Source organism: Mytilus trossulus, chromosome 9 (assembly GCF_036588685.1).
Source record: "Mytilus trossulus isolate FHL-02 chromosome 9, PNRI_Mtr1.1.1.hap1, whole genome shotgun sequence".
Lineage (NCBI taxonomy): Eukaryota > Metazoa > Mollusca > Bivalvia > Mytilida > Mytilidae > Mytilus > Mytilus trossulus.
Window position 1 is genome coordinate 81351433 of NC_086381.1, and position 26460 is coordinate 81377892.

The 26460-nt window shown below is 32.3% G+C and overlaps 1 protein-coding gene across 3 annotated transcripts in view; it reads right to left on the reverse strand.

Moving 5' to 3' along the window:
* LOC134683454 (KH domain-containing protein 3-like) overlaps positions 1-19716 on the reverse strand; it is a 33537-nt gene extending 13821 nt beyond the window's left edge. The window contains exon 1 of one of the 3 annotated variants that reach the window (XM_063542750.1): positions 19626-19716. The gene's annotated coding sequence lies outside the window, so the exon portion shown is untranslated. Of the gene's footprint in view, positions 1-2890; positions 3038-18603; positions 18910-19625 lie in introns of those variants that run through there. The other 2 variants (XM_063542748.1, XM_063542749.1) reach the window with 2 other exon arrangements.
* Positions 19717-26460: the final 6744 nt, after the last annotated feature.

The following is a 26460-nucleotide window of genomic DNA, read 5'->3' on the forward strand; positions in this document are numbered from 1 at the left end:
TATATCAACACCAGTGGCGGATCCAGAAGGGGGGGGGGGGTGTCCGGGGGTTGGAACCCCCCTGTTTTTTGGGCCGATCAATGCATTTAAATGGGGACATATAGTTGGACCCCTCCTTTATCCTAGGTTGCCCCCTTTTTAAATGGCTGGATCCGCCCCTGAACACAACATGTTCTTTCAAGGACAAAACAACATAAAGATTTAATAATAGATAAATACTAACGAGGCTATTGAATAGACCAAACCCTTTAACATTTTATGGGACTAATTATTTGCTTACAACGTATATCTATAAAATGAAGATGTGATTTGATTGCCGATGAGACAACTCTCCTCAAGAGACCAAATGACCCACAAATTAACAGCTATAGATCATCGTACTGCTCTCATAATTAGCAAAGTCGAAACCGTATAGTAATTAAGTTATTCTATAAAGGCCCAGAAATCACAAATGTAAAGACGTTACCCGCGATGTTCGTACCTTATTGGAAAATTGGTGTAGTTCGCAAGATGCAAGTCCAAAATATTTAATTCTGTGATTAAAACATTAAAAAAAATAACAGCCTAATTTTATGTACAAAAAATGAAAGCGAAAAACAAATCTCTGCTTGAAACTAGATTTCTTCTTGGCTATTGTATATACCAAATTTCATTTTATATCTGACAACTCAAGTATTGTTCTCAGTATGACATCCGTTACAAAAGAAACTCACAGTTACTAAAAGCCGGCCTTAAGCACATTTAATAACCATCTGATAAAGAAACCATGTCGTCCTACACTATATTTTAGTAATCTGAATTAGAAATAGATTTCACAGCATTTTGAAAATGAAAAGTACGTAAAGGGTTTACTCCTATCATCTGTGAGGCCCCTCATGGGGGGGGGGGGGGTCCTAGTAATCACATAATCACCATTTTTTTGCCAATATAATCACATAATCATTAAATATTTGCTTATCTTTAGTAATCAAATAATCATAAACTAAAAATACAGTCCTAGGTAATCAAATAATCATGAAATATTTGGCTTAATAATCAAATAATCATTAAAAAACCGGCCAAGTAATCACATAATCAAAAACCCCATGAGGGCCCTCATCTGTTATGAAATGCGTTATGCGATTGGAACTCCAAATTTCTAGAAAACTCATTTTGTTTAATTCCAGTTCAATACGTGTGTAAATGAATAAATCACATTTACACAGTACGAGCAAAACAAGTTATAAAATTTCATTTTTAAATCCATATTCCTTGATAATGGCTCCTCTGATGAAATTCCCTTTATTCTATAGATTATTAATTATGCGTTGCCTATGTAAAATCTGGAAACAACTGCAACCGCGAAACAATGGTGCCCCTATCAGGAATTTCTAAGATAAAATTGAGAATGGAAATTTGGAATGTGTCAAAGAAAAAACAACCCGACCATATCTTTACTAGTTCATTGATAACCTAAAGATATATCCTTTTTCTGTCATCAAGAAAATTTGAGGCATACTTTTATCTATGAAATTATCTGTTAATTTATACACATTTTTGTCTAGACTCGGTCCAACTGAGAGCTTGACCTATTGTTTAGACACTTGACCATTAGTTGACCTAAACTTTTTGTTCGTCTTGTGTCTCATTAAGGAATACCGCACATCTCCATTTATTTATATTTTACCCCATAATATACGATTTTCTTATTAATTTTATCCTTAAAATTATATATATAAAACTTGGATTAATCTTGTTTTCAAATCTCAAATGAAGTCCAACTTGTTGTAGTTGCATAAAAAATTGCAAGAAAATAATCATACATAAACAGGCAGTTACATTTCTGGTTTTCTTTGCTCATTGTTAAAAGACCATTCATTAAGTGACCTATAGTTGTTAATTTCTGTGACTTTCGGTCTCTTCTGGAGAGTTGTTTCATTGGCAACCATACCACATCTTCCTTTTTATGTGTTTACCTTCATGTGTCGAAGGTCGAACAGTTACCTATAGTTGTTCATTTCTGTGACTTTTGGTCTCTGCTGGAGAGTTGTCTCATTGACAACCATACCACATCTTCCTTTTAATGTGTTTACCTTTACGTGCATCTACAGTAGTAGAGTTGTTTCGAGGCGCCAACATTTGGAGCAGGATAATTAAATTTCATAGGGGGAATTAGGGGGGGGGGGGCAGGGGGCCCGGCCCCCCTTTTTGGGAAAACATTTGGTTGCTTATATAGGGAATCACTGAAGCGTGACTGGAGCGGGCCCCCTCTTAGGTCAGTCAGTGGGCCCCCACTTATGAAAATTTCTGGATCCGCCACTGAATTTTGCATGACAAATAGGAACTAGAGTTTAAGTTCATGGCTATTGGTGAACTAAAGTTTGGCCAATATCAACAAGACCCCTTTTTCACTCGGGTAAGTTCGTGAAATATCATGTCCGTAGTGCCTGTAAACTGACTGGAATGTTTTGAAAAGTTTTTTTGTTCACACAAATATTCTAATTTGATATCAACCAATTTTGAATTCTAAGTCTCGAAGGTTAGGGTCACAGCACCAAATGTACGATCAGGGGCGGATGCAGGAATTTTCGAAAGGGGGGGTGCTAACCCAGGGCAAAGGAGTGGGGGGGTGCAAAACATATGTCCCGATACAAATGCATTGATCGGCAAAAATAAAGGGGGGGGGGGGGGGGGTTGCGCACCTACGGACCCCCCCCCTCTGGATCCGCCACTGACGATTATAATTAAATTTAAATCAAATACCGAAATTTTATCAACTTAACATAGATATAGGAAGATGTGGTGTGAGTGCCAATGAGACAACTCTCCATCCAAATAACAATTTAAAAAGTATACCATTATAGGTTAAAGTACGGCCTTGTGTATGGATGTAAGACAATATAATACCTACCTTAATTTGTTTATATCCGTGGGTCAAAGTTTAAGGTCACAGTGTCTTTGAACATTTTGAAATTACGGGGGAAATTTCCGAGTACAATGCAATGTCTTTTAAGCATTTACTTTGTCAACTTTTCTGTTTTCAGATAATATCTCTTCATCAATGTTTTAAATACTAGTCTTCCTATGAATAGTTAGTTTGATAATATTCCATGGTAAATATTTATATTAAATTATCATGATTATATTTGAACAAGAAATAAGATCTTACCAAACCTGCTTGGATTATGTTCCTCGGAGCGTTGAAGAAAGTAATTGAATTTGAGGTCAATATGTCAAAAGTCAAGGTCAAAGCAATTGAATTATCATTGATAATCATTGTTACGCTCAAATTAAAATTTTCAACAAAATCTGGAAACTAAAGATTTTAAAGGTGTCAAACAAAAAATCAAAGGATGAAAACAAGCCCCGTTTTCTTCTTTTACAAGGATTTATAGATCACAAATGCATTTAAGATGCTTCTGTAATGTTTGACACTGACATGCCTGTAATTGAATGTGTATTACAATAAAATAAAACATGAAATTAAACTGTTGCTTTTGATCATATTATAAAGACAACAATTATGTTAAATGCCTCTATTACGTAAACTTTTATTTACAATACATTGGAAAAGTAGGATAACTTTTTTATTACTAAGTTGGCATAGGACATCATTTTTTTCAGTCAGAAAGCCATAGGGTTGTAACTTTTATTAAATGTTTTTATTTTTTGCACCGGTCCTATAGACGATAAATTTTGACCGGTCCCTAAAGGGAGCAGATGGCACATTCACTACCCCAACCTTTTTTCATTTTTTTTGTTTATTTTATTGATTATAAAAATCAACTGACCCTATCTGGCCTATCATAATTAAATAGCCATAATAATACACTATTTCAATAAAAGAAATAAAAATGTGTTAGATCTGATTCATTTATGGCTCATCCCTCCCACTATAGGAGACATAATTAAAAAAAAATGGTAGACGTCTGGCAAAAGAGAGACAACTGTTGTTTTACTTACTTTTGTAAACTGGAATCCGCTGGAATGTATTTAACGATTTTCTATGAAGTAAGTTGAGAACCAGCTTACTAACTTTTGTTGAAAATGAAGTGTAAAACTTTCTCCATTTTTCCTTTATTTTGTTGGTGAAATATGCTCCCAAATTGATGTAATGTCATGGTTTGGGCATAACTTATTTCAAGAAACAGTACTGTAACGCATAATAAAAATATGATACGTTGTGGCGGAGACTATTTGCTATGCTCTATGATTCGGTTCACGAAGTAATTCAAACAGTTTGCAGTGTTTTTTGTTTACCGATCAGAGGACCGTTTCAACATGATACATTTCAATGAATAAGTAAATAAAATATGACTTCAATAAAAAAAATAATCTTTCTATGGAGAAAAAAATATACAATGTGGTGAACTCTGAACGCCCTGCATAGCAGGTTATTTAAAAGTGCGTACAACATTTTGAGGTTTTTCGAATAGACATTCCTTAAAATTGAATTCTATATTCCATTTCAAGGAGTAAATCATGAAAAAAACCTTGATGACATCACAGTCGCACGACAAGATTATGTCTAGAAGCTGATAGACAAAAAACATTCAACCACTCAGAAGACGTGTTACACTATAAAATTGAAGTTCATAACAATAAAACACATTATCATCAGCTTTCAGCACTGGCATGCAATAGGTAACACAGGTCAAAATATGTTGTACACGATAGAAAAACCAATTGTTTTGAATGACAACCGGGGAACAAAGCTTATTGTTTCTACAGCAGTCTTCCGTGTTCATCTCGAAAGTTAATTAGATGGTGTCTAGTGTAAACTGTTTTTTTCCCAGAATGATTGTAATTTGAATATACGTTGTTGTATGTTATAAATCAAATATATTAGAGTTTGAGTCAAATCGGTGAACATGAATTTGACAGCTAGTGTCCCTTTAATAATTGAACAAAAAAAAATATCATATTTAAGAATTGTTTTTAAATATCTCTTTGCTGGTGCCCCTTTATTAGATATAGTGGCCTCAAATCTGACGTTACTTAGATGTACGAGAAGACTATATAATACCTGCTACAGTTTTTAATCTAATTGATAGAACAAAATAAATAATGATTATTTCATATTTGATGAAACTAATGTTTTGATTGATACAATAAATAAGTTTGAATTCATCAATTATCACATGTCAACCATGCATTGACAACTCAGTTTGGACACAATTCCTACATATATTTAGCTCTGTTTATTATTTTCGAATTGATGCCCTTTAAACGTGCACATGTCATACTATTTGGTCTGCCTCCTGTGGATGTAGCTCTATAAACTTTGTATAAAATGACCGAGCTCCTACAACATGCGTCATCAAACTTGTGTAATATGAAGCATCTCCTCTTAAATGATTTAACAAACTTTAAAATTGAGTATGGAAACGGGGAATGTTTCAAAGACCCGTCCAAAGCGCAGAAAACATTCAAAGGCCATCAACGGGTCGGGTCTTCAACACAGCGAGAACATCTCGCTCCCGTAGGCGTTTGGGATTTTAATATATTAGGATGCAGCTCCGCCTAAATGATTCAGCAAACTTCGTATATTATGTCGCAGCTCCGATTCACCAAACATGCATATTAGGATGCAGCTCCCCCTAAATATTGATTCAGCAAACTTTGTAGATTATGTCGCAGCTCTGATTCACCAAACATTTATATTATGACGCAGCTCCTCCTAAATGATTCTGCAAACTTTGTATATTATGTCGCAGCTCCGATTCACCAAACATTTATATTATGACGCAGCTCCTCATAAATGATTCAGAAAACTTTGTATATTATGTCGCAGCTCCGATTCACCAAACATTTATATTATGACGCAGCTCCTTCTAAATGATTCTGCAAACTTTGTACATGTATATTATGATGCAGCTCTGCCTAAATGATTAAAAAAGTAAACTTTGTATATCTTGACTCAGCCCCTCCCAAATGTTTCTGCACAATATAGTATATTTAATATGACATGATGTAGCTCCATATTCATGGTTCAACAAATTTTGATCATCATGACGCTGTTTCGTTCAAAATATATGTACTTCGGGAAGAAAAAGTGTGATAGTCGGCAAAAGAATATATGTATTCATCTTCTTTTTATAAACTATGTGATGATTTTATACTTGAAAAATTGAATGTAAAAAGTTGTAAATTATACTTGGTGTGAACAGAAAGAGCACAAATAATGCTGTCATGGCAGAAGTGGGACATTTACCAATGCAATTGTCTATTTTATTAAGCATCCTTAAATATTGGATAACTTTAGAAAAATCTGAAGACATTTTACTAAAAGAAGCTCTGGCACTATCTAAAAGTCTACATGAAAACGGTCACACTTCATGGTACAGTTATATTGTTAAAGTTTTGGAGCTTCTGGATCTCACTCCCAACAGTTTACTACATAACAGTAAATATTGTATTAAAAAAATAGTCATGGGAAAACTTAAAGTATTATATATAAAAGAATGGAAAATTAACATTTTTAATAATATAAGAAGTATTAATAACAAAAAAAATAAACCTCGTACATTTCGTTTTTTCAAAACGATTTTCAATTTTGAACCCTATAAAAAAGTTGATAAAAATGTAAATAATGTCAATTTGCTGATCCAGTGAATTATTCATAGACCAAATTTAAATTTTACGGCACTAATGGTATCAATAAACAGCTTAATAACATATTTACATGTCCAATATATGCATATATAAATATCTGTGGTTTTAATTTTGCTTTTGTGTTTATTTGCTTTCTTCTATATTTTGTCATCTGTATATCATTAGGAATTAATAATAATCATCGACATTGTAACAAATTGTTTGTAATTATACTGCTCTTTTAGGGCGTCCTTGATTGACAATAAAAATATTGTATTGTATTGTATTGTATTGTATTGTATTGTATTGTATTGTATTGTATTGTATTGTATTGTATTGTATTGTATTGTATTGTATTGTATTGTATTGTATTGTATTGTATTGTATTGTATTGTATTGTATTGTATTGTATTGTATTGTATTGTATTGATTGTATTGTATTGTATTGTATTGTATTGTATGTAGAAACTCTAAAAAAATAATTAAAATCAAAGAGCTGAATAGATCTGAGGGGAAAGACGGCCCCTGTTTCTATTTAATTATGTTTTTGGAAAGGGGGGGGGGTATCTTTTGATAGTATTCATATGAAGAACGAAAACGAGAACAGCTAGAACATGTAGAAAGGTTGACAATATTGAAATCAATTGTTGTTAATGTAATTTCATTTCCTTAGTTTAGGATTCAATTTGGACCAATGGAAGAGATCTGCATCTTCTAAATCTAAACATTTGATTTAAGTTGATATTTAATTATCTAAAACTCAACTGAATTCTGTCATTTCACAACAACTACAATATTTTTTAAAATCTTGATTGTGTACCACTGAACTGCAGGCTAGGACCATTTTCCATTTTTTGTGACAGTACTCTTGGATTTTTAAGTTTTTTCTTTAGAAAGTGTGGACTGAAAAATCTATTCAGTTTTAAATTTCCATTGTTAAAGTTCCGAGTTACAACTCTCATCACAGGGAAACAGGTACTAATAAAAAAAAACAATATCATGAGTGATGTAAACTGTGTGAAGCTTGTTTCCAAATCTTAATTTTGAAATATTTGTAAATAATAAATATGTTTAATGAAGTGTTTAAATACATTAACTTTTATTTTAGTGGATAATTACTCATCAATTGAGGTGCTTCTGAATTGGAGGAAGATTCTCAGATTTTTTTTCAGAAAAAAGTGGTCTCCCTTATTAGCGACAAAAAGCGACGAGAAGAATATTTTTTTCTTGTCGCTTAATAGTCTTCTTGACGCTTCTTGTCGCTTTTTGACGCTTCTCGTCTCTAATTATTGAGACCCGAAAAAAGTAATAAAATTGTTTCTTTCCCCTGTCTCATGTAACCCCACGATCTTTGTTTATTTTGAAAGTTGTTGACCTACAAATTAAAGTATTGCATGTTGATGTTTAAATCATCTACAGTAAACAATATTATGTTTAGATTTAACAAATACAAATTTGTAATTAGTGCACGATCTCTAAGAATGATTTAAATAACCAGTGAACTGGTGAAGGATACCCCTGCTTCTTCCAAGAATGACGTCAATATAAAATACAATGTAGGTTGGATATATTTAGAATATTTCGTCATACTAATTTTTCCGGATTGTAAAATAAACGTAAATAGTGTAAATGAGAGTTCAAGATACGATAATTTCGTGAGAAACAGAAGGGAAATGTGTAAAACAGTGTTTAAAGTCAAACTGTTCATTTCTGGGTCTCCGGCTTCTCTTCAATCTATAAAGTCAGATTTGTTGGGGGGTTTTCCACACTATAACATGTATAAAAACAAAATGAATGATGTGAGGGAGTGTCACTCTGGTCAACCCCATAGGGGATTGACGGCTTGAAGCCGTCTTTCCCCAAAAACTAGGCTTTTAAACTGTGTACGCCTGACGCACAGAAGACTCATCAATGCCGATTTAAAGGAAACAGTCGGTAGGCCAATTCAAATTAAGTTTTAAATTCGTTTAATGCAAGATATGCCTTTAGTAGAACACCCTTATGTCTTTCGATTAGTTAAATTAAGTTTATATAAGCCACTCGTTCTCAATTTAGGGTCGCAATTCTATGTACCGCAGTGTAAAAGACATATTCAACCAGAGATTTGTACATTTCTATATATAGTCGGATAGGGAATACCGGTGCGGAGATAGAAATAATTGTTTTCCACATGTAACTCTCACAATTTAAACAAAATTCAGCTTTATGAACGTCAAAAACAGTATTTACGTTACTGTCCACGACAAGGTATCAAATTATTAAAATCTCAGTCTCGTGTTATTTGAGTTATTTGTGCACAAAAAACTCTGCAGTTATTTGAAGAATGATCATACTTTTCAACTGATACTTGTATAATGCATACATATAACACATTTTAAAAATTAGATTGAAACCAACTCTAAATTTCATGTGTCGACTTGAATATTGTGTTTCTTAAACGAAGTTAGCACTGCATTAAATGTAGTTAGTCTATAGCAAACAAAACTTATTTGTTTTATTCCTTAGACATATTGTTTAAGCTGACAAATATCAAATATAACAAAATTGTTCAGTTCACTTTGATTTTGCATTTTTTTCCATACCAAGGATCATGGTTATAAAAACAGGAGATATTTACGTGTTGCACGACACAATAATAACACACATCCCAAATGTCAACAGCTCTTAGTTATTAGAAAGGTGGAAGTATATGTACAATTTTTACATCTGTACTGTCTTCTACATAAACAGTAAGTATTAACAACGAATGACTATCCAGCCAAAAATATTTACGTTACCGATATTTACGATACAAAAAAAAAAAGTAAAATCACAAAAATACTGAACTCAGAGGAAAATCAATTTGGAAAGTCCGTAATCACATGGCAAAATCAAAAAACAAAACGCATCAAAAACGAATGGACAAGAACTGTCATATTCCTGACTTGGTACAGGCATTTTCAAATGTAGAAAATGGTGGATTAAACCTGGTTCTATAGCGCTAACCCTCTCAAATATACCTTTGGAACGGACCTAGGTACTGATCATCATTTTAGCACTTTTCAAAAACAGCGTCTATGACGTCATTGTTTAACACGTTGTTTACAAGATTTTATGGCGTTACATATCCATACATGACCATGATGACAGTAGAGAGATAAAAGCAAATAGAAGAGCAAGGTAACTATGACAATGTTTGATATTTATTTTTTCTTACGTTTTGATATAAACTGATGAAGTAGAAGTTTAATTGTGTTCCATGCTTAGTTCTAAATTCTTGTCATTTTCAAATACACTTTTTGTACTGATCATTTACGCAAGTTAATAGACCACTTTCGAGTTCATCCGTCACCGGCAAAAACTCGTCAATTATGCACGCCTTTATGACGTCATTTACCAGATAGAGGGGCTCGCCTGTATCCCTGCACTATTTACGTTCATCAAGCGTCTTAGTGATCGTCTTTGTGCAGGATAAACTAGAAAAAATGGTTGCTCTGTAGGTACCTACTGACAATTCCCTAATGACAGCAGTGTTGATTGTCTATTTTCAGAATTCAATTTGCCGAATAATTCGTACAAAATAGAATTATAATTTTCCAACCACTCGCTCAACATTGTAGGGAAGTGACGACGCCCCTAAACGCACAGATGACGGTGATAAAGGCGCGTATAATTGACGAGTTTTTTCCGGTGACGGATGAACTCGAAAGTGGTCTAATGAGGAAAGTATTACGTTACGATTGGGTAACGTAAATATTTTACAAATTATAACTGAATTATAAAGTGAATACAATAAAAAACAAGTTGTCTTTGTGATTTTAAAGTTGGTTTATAGATATATGATGCTAGTTTCAGTAGTTAAACTTAATAGAAATTAATGTTTTTCTACTGTAGCTTCATTAAAAAGATGCGTAGTAATGCTAGAATTGTCGTGGAATTTCACCAATAGTTAAGCAGTCAAATCAATAAAACGTGCTAAAAATGCATCTCAACATTTATGATATGCTATATCAAGATAACAAAATGAACAAAAAACATTACATACAAGTTTACCAATTACTACACCTAATCTGCTTTTGGGTCTAATTGTAACGTAAATATCAAAATTTTATTATTGCTTAATAGTATTTTTTTTATTACATAATTATAACATACATTATGTTTACCTAACTAGACCTTCTTATTATTCATATCTTCGTTCAAAACAAAGTGTTTGCTAATATTGTTCATATTTTGATTTCACTAAATTAACATAAAACTAGAACATTATAGTTCAATTTGATGCAACATGTACTCCTTTTTCAGGTATACATGGCCAAGTCACGAAGTCAAATCCAAAAAGAGTACAGAGAAAGAAAGAAATTGAAAGATGGAAAGAATTATTTAAAGAAAGAATCAGACAGGGTGATTAAATACTATGTTCCAGCAGCTGAATTGCCAACTAAGGAAAGAAAAAAAAAAGAAACGCAAGAGCAAAGGTCCACAACCAAACACATAGACGCAAAAGAAATGCAGCAGCGTTGGTTTTGAATGAATCTGTTACAGAAAGCAGTGGTTATGAAAGTATAGGTAGTCCATTGGTGGTAAAGTTGCCACTTGTTGGAAGGAAGAAAGGAGGAAAAAAGAAAAATACAAGAGCTTTAGCTAGAGCCCATGGTACAATGAAGCGTTTGAAAGTAGAAAAGGAAAAACTTCTGAAAAAATTAAAAGCAAAGTCCAGACAACTGAGATTAATACTGGAACTAGAAGGCCATCGGAACCTTGTACACCTAACAGCAAAACTGAATTAGAACTGAGAGAATTAAATTTGACACCCAAAAGAAGGGAGAGGGTAAAGCGAAAGTTAATGTTGAAGAATGTGGTGTTGCACGAAATTTCAGAAGCAAGAGCGTCAACTTCGTCCATGTATGAGAGACAGTCCATAGCTAGACTAGTTTCTGGATAGTTGTCAAAGAAATACAGACTCAATCTTGCTATAAGTAAAGGAACTGGTATATGTAGAAAGACTTTGACAAAGGTTTCCACAAAGCGGGTTAGACCAGACAGACGTATTTGTGCAGTCAAACTGCTTGCTCTAGATGTCGAAGATTTCATGAGCAGAGAAGATAATAGTCGCATGCAACCAGAAAAAGGGGATGCAATTAAGATTTCGAAAGGAGAAAAGAAGCAAACAATTATTCTAACAAATTATCTTGCTGATCTACATAAGAAATTTTCTGCAGAAAACCCTCAAGTGAAAATTTCGTTGGCAACCTTTTGTCGTTTACGTCCACGCCATATCTTAACAGCAAAGTTCATATCCCGAACATCCTGTCTATGTATAAAACATCAGAATATGGCCCTCAAGTGTCAGACACTTAAGAAATACAACATTTTCGTAAGAGAAAATCCAGAACACTAAAAATTTGTCAAAGTCTTGAAATAGAGCGTTCTATGGACCAGCTGCTAGAAAATCGAGTGGCTTATCGAGTATGGAAACAAGTCGTTGTGGAAGATAAAAAGAAAATGAAGATTATAGAAAATACAGTAGAGAAAAATGAATTTATAGAGATGATGAAAGTTGAAATGAATCAGTTTGCAAGTCACGTTGACAGAGTACGGTGTCAATATAGAGAAATCAAAACACTTAAAGATAGCCTTAAAGAGAAAGAAGTTTTAGTCCAAATGGACTTTGCAGAGAACTATTCGTGTAAGTCCCTTGCAGAGGTACAGAGTGCCTATTGGAACCCGACCCCAGTCACCATACACCCAGCAGTGGTATATTTCCGAGGCCAATCAAAATTAGAACACAAAAGCATCGCAATAATTTCTGATGAACTTTCTCATTGTACCAGTACAGTGTGCACATTTCTTGATTCTTTAGTTCCAGTCTTGAAGGAAATCTGTCCAAATGTCGAGTTTGTTCACTACTGGACGGATAGTCCATCAAGCCAATACCGCAATAAAACCATTTTTGACCTCATAGCAAATCATTCATCAGATTATGGAATTCAGGCCCGTTGGAATTATTTTGAGGCTGGGCATGGCAAGGGACCTTGCGACGGTCTTGGTGGAACAATTAAAAGAATGGCTGACGAAGCAGTGAAGAGAGGAGCAGTTGTTATTCAAGAATTTTTCGATTGGTCAACAACTTCAAACATGAAAGAAGTAAAATTTTTGTTTGTAAAAAAAGAAGAATGCAAAAAGAAGCTCGACCAACTGAATAAAATAAAGCTGAGGCCAATTAAAGGAACAATCAAGTTTCATGCTGTAGCCTATGACTTACAGACGGCCGAACTTTGCACGAGAGAAACTTCATGCTATTGTGGCATATGCTTGAAGGGGAAATTTTGTGAATCATGGAGTCGACAGACATATGACGGTCACTCAAATGATACCAGTCACACAAAAGAAACAGTCAATCAAAACGAATTGCAAGAAAGTAATGAGATCCAAAATAAAGATTTTCATGAAATAATAATAGTAGAAGTGTCAGTGGATGACTTTATTGCATGTGTTTATGAAGGTCAGTGGTACATTGGGAAAGTTTTAGATATGGACGACGAAGATGTACAGGTTACCTTTCTCGAAAGAGCGAAAGCTATGTTTAGGTGGCCAACTTCACCTGACACGATATGGTGCAAAAAATCAGACGTCTTCTATAAGCTTGATCATCTAGAGCCTTCCGGCAAGAGTAAACGCTTTTGGAAAATAAGCCCAGAGGACAGAACTAGAATTGAGAACAACTTTGAAGCTCATGAAATGAACACAAATAAATGAAACATATTTGTTGAATCGTTTAACATGTTTGATGCATAATCTTTGCATTTTGATATTTACGTTACCAATTAAAAATTTGAAATTTTTGTCTCTTTTTTGATGGTTGACAAATGTCTGAGTTGATAAATTCGTTGTACATTCAATATAAAACACTTTCAATGTTTAAAGTCAGAATTTCGGTTTAAAATTTTATAAGTCAGATTATTGATATTTACGTTACATTTACACAGGTCTATGAAAAGTTTAAAATATCTACCATGTAAACATTTCTTTGGGGAAACCTTTATCATATTTCATTGCAATTATTCCAAAAAAGGTATCAGCCATAAATTGTTTACTTACAATGCATTGAACAGTAAAAAAATTAAATCAAAGAAAGTGATTTTATAGAGTAAAAGGAACAGCTACAGTTTAAAAACGGACCCAGTTTTGATTAGGCTGATTCGGTCATATGAATTTCGGACCATGGTAACCAGAAGTGAATTTGAAAGTCAAAACTGTTGGTCTATTTAGATAACTCAATATTTTGAAGTATATTGATGAGCATTAGCTTTATTTAATATGTTTAAAACAGTCAGTTGCAGATCACGTAAATATTTTGTGATCTTTTGTCAAAAATTGGACATAAAAGGCTTCAAAACTAAGAACTGATAATTTTTTTATCCATGTTTATGAGTAGAAAAGAATTGCAGTTTTGGTTAACAGGTTTATTTAGGTATAATGTATGAAAGGTTTTAATGTATTTTTGTAACCTTTATTACAATGTATTTAAGCATATGCCTTAGCCACCGTAACTTGAGAATGAGTGACTTGCGTTTATTTCCAGAAAACTACATCATATTTCATGTCAAAACAAAACAAGCGCATAGTAACTTTAATATATTTTGTTCCAAAGATCTGGATAAAAACAAGCATTGCTACTATTTTTATGCATAGCATTATGGGGATTACGTGTGACCTTGACCGCCGGTAAGGCCTATTTTAGTATCCGCACTCTAACTTAAGTTTGCCTCATGCAAATTTTATGAAACTCATACACAAGGCAAAGAACAAAACCTCGAAAATATATATAAATAACAAACATCACAAAAATACACAAGACTAGAACTATAGATTTCTTAAAATCTAGCAGTGCCATCAAAGGCTTTTAAACATTATTTTCCCATATTATAAGCAACCTGGAGTGGGGTCAAACGTGCCCTTGGATACATTCAGTTTTGTTTTCGATAAAATTTACAGAAGAAAATGTTTAGTTTCGTGGAAAATGTGGAAAAATCCTTTTACTTTTCCGTAACAACAGGTGCACAACTGCAATCATTCAGGGATTGCAGGGGGATTGTACAAAACTAGTAACGTCAATTTAGCATTTGAAGTAGAAAAAAAAGCTTACAGTTTTGGAAAAAAGTGGAAAAGATTCTTCAATAATTTCACAGTAGCAGAAACACTACTTCAACCTGTGTGCAAATAATGGAGTTTGATATATATCTGCAAGATTTGGAAAATGTAGAAAGAGGTGGTGACAAAATATGTGTCTTTTTAAATTTTCCTAAAAACTAACTCAGTTCGATAAAAATGGGAAAAATTTAAGAAACAACTTCATAAAAGTAGATGCACAAAATTAACATCGGTGTATTTTTTTAGTGGAATTACGTAGATTAAACTGGAGAAAGACGGTTCATAACTCCAAACTTTCTCCGGATTTTGTAAATTTGTACATTTTCTAAACATTGGAAAAATCTGTCATATTTCAAAAACAAATAATAATTGTAATATCCGTATTTAAACAAAGGGATGCAACTATGAATGGAACTTGACGGAATACATATTTTAAATCACGATTACCTCCCTTACACTCTTGTTCTTAGATGTTTAATATTTTTGTTTATTTGGTTATATGCGCAGTTGATCACTTTTTTCATTATCTTATTATGTAATTTACGATATCCAATTAACCTGCGTATACAATCAGACGAAAACAGATTACTGGAGTACGAACGAGAACAAAAATAAAATGCGAGATAGAATTTAAAAGAATATAGGTCAAGCAGTGAAAAATATCATAAAAGAAAACATGGGGTTATTAAATTTTATAATCTTTATTGCAAAATTACACCCATGAGGGTCAAACAATACAATCAAACAATGAAATACAATGTAATGCAATGAAATACAAAATAAGGTTATCCATTATCAATAACAACATCATTATTTTTAATCACATAACTTTTCATATGGGATTGAATCAACCTATTGTAAACTTTATATTGAAAGGATGTAATTTCATTTTTCAAAATACAATTTCTAATTTTACAAAATTGATTTGGTTTTGAATTTAAACGCATTCTTTCTCAATTTTTGTTCCCAATGATTAAAACTTTCTATATTTGCATTATCTTATTGTAAGGAAGAATATGGGAGTAACATTTAATAATATATCTTTGCTAAAGAGACTAACATTTTCAAAATGTATTAGTTTATACCCCGAAATTATTTCACAACGATCAAAATGACGCATGAACATTGGAAAAGATGCAACTAATTAACCACCGATGTTATTAGTATGTATTATAGCCTTTGTTAGTCTTGTATTATTTTAATTTTAGTTTCTTGTGTACAATTTGGAAATTAGGATGGCGTTCATTATCACTGAACTAGTATATATTTGTTTAGGGGCCAGCTGAAGATCGACGCCTCCGGGTGCGGGAATTTCTCGCTACATTGAAGACCTGTTGGTGACCTTCTGCTGTTGTTTTTTATTTGGTCGGGTTGTTGTCTCTTTGACACATTCCCCATTTCCATTCTCAATTTTATTATATTTTGTTCTGTTCTTTGTTATTTTTATGTAATGCAGAAAACGTTCTAAGTTGAAAATGTGTGTCTTTTCCTATTGTCAATGTTAAAGCTGAAGGGCCAGCTGAAGGACGCCTCCGCGTGCGGGAATTTCTCGCTACATTGAAGACCTGTTGGTGACCTTCTGCTGTTGTTTTTTATTTGGTCGGGTTATTGTCTCTTTGACACATTCCCCATTTCCATTCTCAATTTTAACTTTATTTAGACAATAACATATGTTTAAACTATCAAACCGATGCCCAAACTTTGTCATTTAGTTAATCAGACGTAAGGAACAAACAAAAAAAAACTTTTCAAAACATCTTCTCTAATGGTGTTCCCGTCAAGTTGATCTTGGTACCAGTTCAAATCCAGTGACAGCGTCGAATTCATTTGTTAAATTTCACAAATAGAGGAATACGAGACTTCCAGAGGCGGATTTAGGAGGCATGGGGCCCGCCCCCCCCCCCCCCCCCCCTTTGTGAGAAAAAAAAAGTTGATTAAATAGGGAATCACCGATGCGTGACGGAAGTGGGCCCCCTCTTAGGCAGCCAGTGGGCCCCCACTTATGAAAATTTCTAGATCCGCCACTGACTTCCTCAGATCTATGCAATTCTCGAATACATAGAGAATTCAAAAAGGTATCACTTATAAACATGTATAAATCTTCCGTACAATCATCCAGATAGTGTACAGCTTGCATTTTGGTTAATTATATGATGCTTCTGCCAAACATCTGTCCCGTGATGAAGTAATCCAGAAATGATTACGTAAACGGTAAGAGATTCAACAACGTGCACTTCAGTTTATTCGACTGCATGAGTCATTTTGGCCAAAGAAAAAGGCAGAAGAATGCATTTTTCATTGAACTTTTGATCTTTCTATTAAAAAATGTGTGATCTACGTCTTGTGACAATTTTTCTTGTTTACAAACAACAGCGTCGCTTGAACTATTCAACTGACCTAGAAATTGTTGTGTTTACATCAATCAGTTGTGGGGCACTGTAAGGAGACATAAACTTTGGATTTTGATTGGATGTTCTTGCTCATAAAAAAATACATGGTCTGGAACCACCATAACAAAAATCGAAAAGAAAAAATCCTCGAAAAAATCAAATCATTAGTTTTCAAACCACATGATATTCTTGGTATTTTAATTGTAATGCATCTGTACTTCGAATTCGCAAAAGCTCGGACAGTTTTTGCAATAAATGTATTGTACTTCCATGGTTTGACAAACAATAAATCATGGAAGTACAATATTGACAATATAATACTTCCATGGTCAAAACACCCAGGCCCGTAACGTGGAATTTCCAAGAGGGAGTTCGTTTGACTCACAAACTCGACTTTAACAGTCATAATTAGAACAGAACATTGACTTTAACATAGTCCTATAATATAAGACTCTGGAGGTTCATATCATTTACATTCAACGTTTTTTATCGGATATTTTTTTTTTACTATCAATGTTGTCTGGGGTTCAACATTGATAGTAAAAAAAAATATCCGATAAAAAACGTTGAATGTAAATGATATGAACCTCCAGAGTCTTATATTATAGGACTAGACTTTAACAGAGCTTATTTGTTTTCAAGGGGGGGGTCGTCCGAACCCCCCCTCCTGGCTACGGGTATGAATTCTATATCAAAAGGTCTCGATCTTTAGTACATAAAGTTTGAATTTCACAATCAAAGTCAACACAGAGGGAGGTATAAAGTTATGACCACAACAACATTGTTATTGTCACTAACCGGTTCCTTGACCAGGGGGACTCCTCAGTTTAATTCATATTCAAATGATGTTGTTTAAATGACCAACATAACATACACATGACCACTCGATCTCACGGTCAATCCATTCACTAACTTGCTATTTATTTACATAGTTTATAAAATTTTAATAATGTAGGTCTGATATGGTCAACTGTACTTTATTTCAGTGCAAACATTCCGGCCGTGATTGACTTTCATGAATTTGTTTACTCTGCTTTCTCTCTATATATGTGGATGAATATATGCTGTAAACAATGTTTTATTAATAATTTTGTTTGAAGATGTAAATGAACGGATTATAAGAATACAATCTTTAAAACTCCATAAATTTGACTGCTAACTGTTGATTTATTTAAATTTCGTTGGGTACCGTGAATTTTCGTGAGTTTTGTTGGTACACCACGAATTCAAATGTTAAACGAATAACAAAGTTTCTAACCGTTTTGTATGCAGTTATTGGCAACACCTCGACATCTGATATCCACGATAATGCAAGGTTTCAGCAATTCACGAAAATTCGTACTCACGAAAGTAAATGAAACCACACTATTGAATATCAAATCCAAAGGCCATATCGGTTAAATACACATATTTGTTGTCTTCAATTCGCTGGTGATGATCTGGCCACAAGTCCAGAGGTAAAAAAGGATTTAAAATATGCGAGCGAAGAAGTTTAGGGTATACTCACCTCACCTCACCTCACCTATCCTCTTCATGTCGGTCGGCATTTAAGGCCCTGATGCACTCTTTCCATGTTACACGGTCTTTAGCTGCTGTTCTTTCTGTAGCCCAGCTGTTCCATCCAATTGATGTTCTTTCAGTCTCTACAGTCCGTCTCCAGGTGGTTTTGGGACGTCCATCTTTCCTCTTTCCCTCAGGTTTCCATGTCAGGATTAGGGTATAAATCGGTTAATAATCTATTTGAATATAACTAAACAAACGTCGTTTCGCTCGGCTCGATTTGTAACATGACGGACAATACATCCATCGTGCTACCCCCAACATATTCCCCGGCAATCCTGGGTAGAATCTGCTCCTCTCCTTCTATCCGTTAGATGAGGGTACGGAATCAGCCGAGTTGAGATGAATGACCCCCAACATTGGAACTATGATTTGTTTCCGTATTATGGTCTCTGAAAATTTATAATAAACTAATAAACTCATAAACTACAAGTTACGAGACCGAAAAACAAGACTTTTCATGCATGATATATTTATTGTGCTCATATCTCAAAATAGAAGCCAAATTATATCAAAATCTTAAAATCAAATATATATATATATTATCTTAGTTCATAACGTTTTGTCATTTAAGCTATGCAATAACTTATATCACAAAAATAAAGACTCGCTTCGGAATAAGAGAAAACAGCTGGCGAGCATTGCCTTGCTTCTTGATTCTTAAGCTCGTACTGAATAATTTTTACATTCTTCTAACATGTACAATGAATTTACATATCAAATCAATTGTATATATATATACTATATCTTTTGACAATGATCGAATAATGTATATATCTCTGATAATTTCATATTTTGGTATATCACCAGCAATTCCCCCCTAAAAAACACCAATTGGCCCAATAAAATATAACACTGAATTTTATGAAGCGTAAGGTCAGTTTAATTTTTATGAAACAAATTGTTTCAAGCATGGTTGTGAATTATTTAATTAAAAACGCACCATTATAAATATAGCTTATTACATACCACTTTCGTTTCACGTGAACGTGCATGGCAAATACCTGCACAGCATGCATGACAGTGTCATACCATTGTGCACTCTGTCAGTTAATTATATATAGATACTTAATAAGCAGTGTATCAGTATGTCAGTATTGTTTAACCTTCGGTACTTGATGCTACGTTGGAGGTTAGTACATTTTGTTTTTGCCCTTACAGTTCTTACAGAAGAAAACACATAATTTATAAAAACATGATTTATTTTTAGAAGAGATGAAAGGATTTCTTTTTGTATATATTTTTAGATTATACAGGGACTTTCTGTACTAACAGAAAGTCCCTGGATTATACTCGAGGAATATATCAAATTCAAATTCAAATTCAAATATTTATTGCCATATAAACTAAAACATTAAGTTTGTGACATATAAAATAATAAACAATATAACTATATTTCACATATATATATACACAATCATCCATTTACAGTAACTATTCCAGTGTCCCCTGTCCTCAGTTCTAATGACCTTTTGATGTAGGACCCCAATTTATTTACTTGTGATGGTGTTGATGGATTGAGTATAGAAATCAACTTTTCTTCATCAGATAAATCTTTAACAGAAAAATTAAAATCCAAGTTGTTAAAAAAGTTATTTCTTAGTTCCATATTTAATTTACAATCTAATATAAAATGTTTTTCGTTTTCTAATGTTTTACATTTAAGGCATATTCTCTGCTCTCTAGGGATATTTGTATGTCTGCCTTTTTCTATATTTAAATTATGGTCACTTATTCTTAGTTTTGTTATTAATTTTCTATAAGTAAAGTTTGATGTTCTTAAATAGTCTTCAAAACATAAATTTTGTTTAAGATTCTTATATAAATAAAGTTTACTTTTTTCATCTATGTTTTGCATCTTATCATGTATCAAATTTTCAAAGAAGTTTTTAGAGCTTGTTTTTATATAAACTTTAAATGAATTATCTATTTTTTTGTCTGAACTAGTATTTTGTTGAATTTGTGCTATATTTATATTAAGTTCACTTAAAATATTTTTAACATAGGTAAACCAAGAGTATACTCCTTCCGAGTCTAAGTTTTTACTAAGCATGTAAGCTTCTTTCAAAAGAGGATTTAATTTACAGCATTCAAATCTCTTTAAATATAATAATGTTTGTGTTTTAATATTAAATTCTATAGGAAGTCTCCCCAATTCAGCTCTAGTTGCAAGATTAGATGCATTCTTTCTAGTTCCTAGTAAAAATTTACAAAATTGCAAGTGTAATTTTTCAATTGAACTTTTTTCTGCAAAATTTAAAATATCTACTTCCTTTCCAGAATTTAAAGCTCTGTTTTTTGCTCTAAAAAGAGATATATATGTGTCTAAATATGTAACTTCAGAGTTGTATATCATTATTGGTTTAATGAGGGAATCAAAGAGGTGGCATGCAACTTTGACTGGTAAATTATTCAAAGACTTTGTGTAAGCTTTTAACCCAAATAATGCTTTTTTGGCTTTTTTAACAAGTTCTTTAGTGCTATGAGACATGTTGCCATTGCATTTAATTAATAAGCCTAAAAATGAGTATTCTGATACATTATCAATGTTACTGTTTTTAAAATTCAAAAATGTTTTTTCTAGTTTAGAGCATGTCCTATTAAATATCATAGATTTTGTCTTTTTAATATTCAATTCTATCTGCCATTTATCACAGTATAAAGCTAAATTATTTAGACTATTCTGTAGCCCTGTTTTAGTTTCTGAAAAAATTAACAAGTCATCTGCAAAAAGCAGGCAACTTAGTTTTGAGTCTATAATTTTTAGAGGATAACACAAGTCATTATCAAAGACCTCTGTGATGTCATTAATGAATATATTAAATAAAGTAGGACTCAGTGAATCACCTTGTTTTACCCCTCTTGTAATATTAAACATATCAGTTACCATGTTTTTGTATTTAATTGAAGACCCAGTGTCATCATATTGATGTTTTATAATGTTAAATAATTTCTTCCCTACCCCCATATTATAAAGTTTGTACAAAAGAGCATCTCTCCATACAGAGTCAAATGCCTTTCTTAAATCTACAAAACAAGCATAAAATTTCTTTTTGTTTTTATGTAAATACTTATTTATTAGAGATTTTAATATAAAAATGCTATCTGCAGTTCTATGGTTCTCTCTAAAACCAAATTGGCTGTTACTTAATTGTTCATCTATAATTTTAGTGAGCCTATTGTTTAGAGTTGCATTAAATATTTTTGCAAGACAATTAATCATAGAGACTCCTCTGTAGTTATTGGGATCATTTTTATCTCCAGATTTATGTAATGGGACTAAAAATGAGTTTCTCCATGTTTGAGGGTATTTCCCTGTTAAAAGAATAAGATTAAATATTTTTACATAATTTTTAATCATAAATGGGTTAGAGTATTTTATAACTTCATTTATAATTCTATCAGGGCCAGCAACTTTCCCTAATTTTAGTCCATTTATAACTTTTTTTATTTCTGAGAAACTGAAAGGTTTATCTGTTTCTAAATTTTCTATAATATTATTTTCTATATTCTTAAGTTTATTTTCTATTTCCCTTTGGAAGGTGGTATTAATTTTAGTTGGATTTCCTTGATCTATAAAGTGCTTGATCAGTTTGTCTTCTTCTTTTAATATTTCAGGGATATCATCCGTTTCATCTGTTCTCTTTTTTATAAATGATTTTAGAATATTCCAATATTCTTTTGGACTTTTACCACTATTATCCGAAAGTGAAGCAAATATTTTTTCTTTATATTCTATTTTCTTTAGCTTTACCATCTTTTTAAGATTTTTGCAAAGAAGAAAATATTTTTGTTTTAAATGATTATTAATAGGGTTATTTTTTATTTTATTACCAATGGAATTAATCTCTCTTTTTGTTTCATAAATTACATTATCTGACCAAGGTTGTCTTTTCTTCTTTTTCTTTTTCTTTTTACTTCCAAAAAATTTCTTACATGCTATCTCAGAAATATTTTGCAAAATATGAGTAAGCTTTTCAACTGCTGCATCAACACCATCTTGAGTTTTATTAATATCAAGTATTTCCAGACTAATAATTTCTTCTCTGATATAATCAGTGGATAGAGCATTAATCACCAAGTTCTTTGATTGTTCTGTCCATTTATAAGTATTAATACTCTTCCATTTATTATTATCTAATTTAAACTCAGTGTTCTCATTAAATGAACATTTTAAAAATAAATCAATTTTGGCATGATCTGAAAGATATGTAAAGCCATTTGTCTTAAAATATTGAACTGAGGACAGGAGACTCTCACTCACTAAAGCATAATCAACAGTGCTAAAACCATTTTTAGACATATAAGTATAATAACCTAATGAGTCTCCTAATAACCTTCCGTTTACTATACGTAGCCTCGAGGACAAGCAGAGATCCAAAAGATTTTTACCATGTGTATTTAAAACTTTATCTTGGTTAATTCTCTTGTTTTCTATATCAATGGTATAGTCTGGTGGTAGTAAATCTGAACCATCAAAATTATTTATGTTTAAAGAATCATTTTTGATATAATCTGGTAATTCTCCTGTTCTGGAGTTTAAATCTCCTATAACCAATATCTTACCCCTACTAGATAGAGTGCTCAACTCATGGTCAAGCATAATAAAGTCATTTTCAAAATGTGTAGATGAAACTGGAGGAATATAAGAAGCACATATATAAATGTCGTCTGATAAACCAAAAAAATATTTGTCCACCTTCAACCAAATTCTATTTTCTGATAGTGAAGCATCCTTTAAATAACTAATTCCCTTCATATATTCTTTTCTGATGTAAATTATTATACCTCCACTATATCGTCTCGACCCTTTTTTCTTTTTACGACATTTTGAAATTAAGTTGAATCCCTTTACTTTGAATTCCTCACATTCTCCTTTCCAGGTTTCTAATAAAATATTAATATCACTTTTTATATTATTTAAAAAGAATGGATCATCTATCTTGTCCCCAAGGCCATGAACATTCCATGATGAAATAGAAAGCTGTTCTTTCCTAGATATCATAAATTTATATATATAAAAAATAAAAACTCCATTATTTTGGTCTGAGCTAACTTGATCTTGAGATAAAAACTATAATATTGTAAATTTTCAATATTCTTATAATAAACCATACATGCACTTCAAATTTAAGTAATTTACACTTGTAAACTTCATATTATATTTATCCTATACATACATTTATACTCACATTGCAATGCAAGATACAAATGTATTGCATACAAGGAAAGATAACTCTTACCCTTTGTAAATTTTGTGTTTTTCAAGCCTTTCACTTTCATACAATATAATCAAATTTTATGTTAATTTCTTTTACAGATAATGGAAATGTTTGAATAAATAAACATCTATTAGGTCTTTCATCAAAGAAAAAAAATAATTGATACATACGTGTGTATCTTATGGTTGTTTCTAATAACTTTTAAAGCTAATTTTATTTATGTTATGAATCAGAAAATGACCAATTCTTATTTCGCATATACCATACAAGTTATTTTTCATTAAGCTAGTATCATTCAAAAAATGATTAACTATACTGAACTGTATTTTTCTTTAACACAGTTTGATTAAACATTTCTTTTCAACATTGATGCAAAATTTTACATACCTAATTTCAAAGATTTTTTATAAAGGGTAATATTGAAATCCACCCAATTAAAAACTATACTAAACAAAAACAAACCAAATAATTAAAAAAAATAAAAATATAACAACAATAAACACCTGTTTTTTGCTATATCAATTATCATTTACCTTTTTTCAATTACATTTAGTTCAAAACAAGAACTATGTGTTTTTCATTTCTTTTAACATACATTCTATAAGTGATAACATGTTATCCCTGCTGTTAGTTTGTGTTGTGTGATTGTTGTATCTTAAATTACTATTCAGGTTTTGTGGCGTCTCATTGTTGTAGCTATAATGATTACCCTGCCATGACAGCTGTGTGTCATCATTGTATGGATATCTTTGATATCTTACATCTTGAGTTTTATCTTTAAATTCATGATATTGTCTCCTATCTATAAACCTGTTATTAAAATTTCTATTTCCATTGCCATGGTTACTATAAAGTTTACCCCTATGATTGCCATTCTCTGAATCGTCACCTTCAATTTTTATACCTAACAAGGTATTAAGAACCTTTTTCATGTTTGATACAATAATTTTAACACCAGTCACATTAGCATGTACCCCATCATAGAAATCAATAAACTTTAAATTAGCATATGTAACAAATTCTATAGATTTCTCATTACAAAATTCTTTAACAATACTGTTATAAACAGCTCTCTTATTTTCATATTTTAGTGATAATCTGTGATCTTTATAGTATCTTGGAAGCAATTCGCCTATCACAATTGTTGATTTCGGTAATATTTTCCTAGTCTCGTCTACCAATTTCTCTATTTCTAATAGTACTTCTTCTGCTTCTTTTGTGTCTAAATCATTTGAACCAATTTGGAACATAACATTTTTTGTTTTCACTTTACCAGACTTCAAAAATTGTGTCGCTCCGTAAATGGTTTTATCGTACAAAGTTGTTACCTTCACTGCTCGGTTCCTATACATTCTACGACTGTTGATATCCTTGATAATGGAAGATCCTATAATCCAGAGATCTTGTTCCTGTTGATGTTCTCTATTAGTTGTTTTTGACTGTATTTCTTGTGTCTTATTACTAGTATTTAAGCTTGAGTTTTTTTCATTGCTGTTTTTACTCATTCTCTTTTCTCTTGTTTGTTCTTCCATTTCAAGCTGTATGTCATTTTGCTCCCTCTCTTCCCTGTCTTGTTTTTGTGTTTTTGAAATCTCTTCCTTTATTGTTTCTATTGTGATGTCATGTAGTTTTGTCATCTTGTTCCCTATTGTTTCTACATTCCTTAAGCTTTCATTTGCCTTATCTGCTATTTGTGTTACTGTTGATGTTATTTCATTCACAAATGAGTCTAACATTTCAATGTTTATTTTGTTTTGCCTTATCTCACCTTTGTTTTCTTCTACTTTCTTTTTTGTCTTTGATTGGTCCGTTTGTATTATTTCATCTAACTCGAAGTGTGTACCTCCTTTCTCTGACATTTTTGTAACATTTTCTTTTATTTCTATACAAATTTCTTTCAGAAACGAAATTTTCAAATCTTGATCTACCTGGTTTTGTTCAATTCTATGCAACACTGTCTTTATGTTGTCAATATCTTCAGTTTGTTCTCTTATTTTGTTTTGAAGACCCGTTAAATCATCTTTTTCATCATGTTTACATTTTTCTACGTCATTCTTTTGTTTTGATTTTGAATCAGCTGTCGACTCATCTCTTTGAACACCTTTCTCATTCTCGGAAGTTTCTTTTCCGTTATTTTCTACTTTTTCCTCCTCTGCATGTACCACTGAAGTACCAGTGTTTTCCTCGCTATCTGTCAACCATATGTCATTAAATGGGATGTTTCTAAATTTCGAGTCCATATGTCCAAAAGAGTTACGTCCCTTTGCACGATTGTCTACAAACTGTGCTACACTTTCGGCTATAGATAATTTCTCGTACTTTTCCCATTCTCCCGTTTTTTGTCCCTGTACCAGAATCGTGTTAGTTGTATAAAATAATGTGATAACAAATAGTTTTTTGTTGCTGAATGACACTGTTACTGTAGTTTTATTCAACTTGGGATGGGGTAATTTCCAGTCAAAAATTTTACTCTCGTCATTAATTGTTAAATTATTCGCTTTTTCATCAAAGTCATTCCACTTTACCAGATAATTAGCGTTTCTCCTAATTTTAGGAAGTATCTGATGGCAAAAGCCCTCCTC